Below are 2729 nucleotides of genomic sequence, written 5' to 3' on the forward strand. Positions count from 1 at the left end.
AAGTCCCTTGGTTTGTTCAGCCTAGAGAAGAGGAGACTGAGGGGAGACCTCATCGCAGCCTACAGCTTCCTCACGAGGGGAAGCGAAGGGGCAGGCGCTCATCTCCATCCTCTGGTGACCAGTGATAGAGCCTGAGGGAATGGAATGAAGCTGCGACAGGGGAGGTTTAGGTTGGATATCAGGCAAAGGTTCTTCACTGAGGGGGTGGTCGGGCACTGGAACAGGCCCCTCAGGGAAGTGGTCACAGCACCGAGTTCAGGAAGCGTCTGGATAACGCTCTCAGTGATATGCTCTGATTCAGCTGGTCCTGTGTGGAGCCAGGAGCTGGACTCGATGATCCTTATGGGTCCCTTCCAACTCAGGATATTCTATGATTCTATGTAGTCCTTTGCTATAATCACTGGACAAAAAGAGTTTGGGTGGTGGTCTTGCTGCTTAACCGTTTCTTTTTTCTTTTTTTTTTCCTTGTACAACATCAGAATGCTTAAGTATTATAGCTGCAAGAGTTTGAAGTGTTGTTTGCAAGTCAAACTGTTTCAAAGTAGCCCTGAGGGGAAGGAAAACAAATATTCCCTTAACCTTCATTCTAATTATATCAGTCATTAAAATACAAGGATCAAAGAACAGTGTTTATTAAAATTCCCTTCTGTTAATAGCTCCTCTTTATTATGTGGCTCATACCAGCAGATGCTTAGTGGAAACATCTTTGTGGAAGGGAGGAAAAGAATGCTTATGAATTGAGATCAATTAACCGAATATTTCAAAATACTCAGATATTCCCTACAATCTTTTATACTACCTGTAGGCAGAGGAGTTATTTTAAGAATGTATTTCCATTACAGTTATCTCTGTGATTGTCTGACTTTGCACAGTCCACTTAAATGTACAGTCCTGATGAATGACAGTGCTTGATAGCTGCTGACCAAGATCCAGAGCTGGCATTGTACGCTCTTCAGATAAGCAAACAGGAAGAATAGAAATAGCCTTTTCCCACTGAAGACTTAATTTCCCTTTGCAATGAGAACTCTTGATTCTGTAATCATAAATTAATGAGGTAAATTTTGAGATTATTAGTACAACTGCCACCTACTTCAAACAACGAAGCCATCCGCTTTTATAGGGTTGTTGGAGAGGTACAGACTTCTGCTCTAGATCATTTACCTTCTTTGTAGGTCTCTTTTTCTTTCCTATGCTGCAAGTTTCAGAGTGGGCTTCAGAGCAGGTGCAACTATCCGGAGTTTGTGACCGAGGTGACTGTTGCACTGAGTTCCAAATACTCACACTGTACTTTGGAAAGATTGATTTCAGGCTGTCTGGTGATCTATAGAGACTACCAGAAAAACAGGAACACTCTTCTTTTTAGCTAACATTTGCATCTGAGTGGATACTTCTCTGTAAATTAAGTGGCTTTTCATGATGATTAGGACAGAATGTTGATGTCAATTTCTTTATTATAGAAGTTAGATCCAGAACCCTTTACTGGACTCAGTTTTCAGTTCTTCCTTCCTAAATAATAGCTTTGTTATAATTAAGAGTTTTAAAAATCCTAAGAACTTCAGCTTTTACCCTGGAGGTGATTTCTGTTTGCTTGCACTTTTGCTTTCACAATCCACAAAAAAGAAAATTGACTGTCATAAAACTTTAGAAAACTACTTAAATATTTTTAAGCAATATGTACATCTGGAAAAATAGAAGTTTGATATGGTGCATGCTACTAGTCTGATATAGATAGTAACAGTTCATTTTCCTTTCTTGGTGTTTACGCCCCAAGGCCTCCAACTAGCTTACAGGATGATTCTGTTATAAGCAAAATGAAGCAGCCAGAGCAATCAGCGTGGGACTAAGAGGCTCTGGCTCTCACAGAGGTGCTGCATTGCACATCTCTACTGCACACCACCTGTCTACCTTTGTATGGAAATACATGTTGCTCTTGATGAACATAATGGTGATAGTATATGCTATTGATGTTATCCTCCTAAGTTGGGGAATTCTAGCACATAAACCAGGTTACTGAGGCTTGTATGAAATTCAGGTCACACCTGACACAAGAAAGACAAAGGAGATGACTTCTGGGAAGCTGCATATCCCAGCAGTAAAAGACAGAGCAAGAACAAGCTCCTTAAGTTGAGTTCTCGAGGCTCCGTGGTATACAAGTGTCAGCTAGTATCTTGAACTCTGTCATGTTTCGTGGCTGTGAGTATGAACACCATTCAGAGTGAAAAGAGCACAAGAGCACCAAGTGTAGGGCTGATGATATGAAAACAAATTGTTCAGGAAGCAGGTGGGAAGCGATGAGGGCCAAGCACCTTAACCCCACTTCAAGCATGTCTACTGCTCCAGCAGCACAAGGCAGCTGTAATCAGGGTAGATCCCAAGGCAGCTCAGAGCTACTGTGGTGACATGTAGATCCCTTATCACTGGAGTATAGCTTGAAACTGCCAAAGCATTTCTGTTACATTTAAAAATTATTCTTCATTCAATAAACAGAATCAATTATTTCCTCTATTGAGCCTATGATATCAAAATAGGTAAGGAGTGGGCTGCTACAACAGCAGAAATACTCGATCCTCTGTGAGTAATGGCACCAGGAAAATCTGCTGATTCGCAGCAGCCTGTCCCGTGTTCTGCTGGACCCCATGTCTTTTGCCTCTAAAATCTGTCCCTTGTCTTTTGCTGTAAAAGGAAAAGCAGAGGAAAGAATTTGTCTTTGACAGATTTTTATTTTACTG

The sequence above is a fragment of the Grus americana genome, chromosome 2 (genome assembly GCF_028858705.1).
Source record: "Grus americana isolate bGruAme1 chromosome 2, bGruAme1.mat, whole genome shotgun sequence".
Classification (NCBI taxonomy): Eukaryota; Metazoa; Chordata; class Aves; order Gruiformes; family Gruidae; genus Grus; species Grus americana.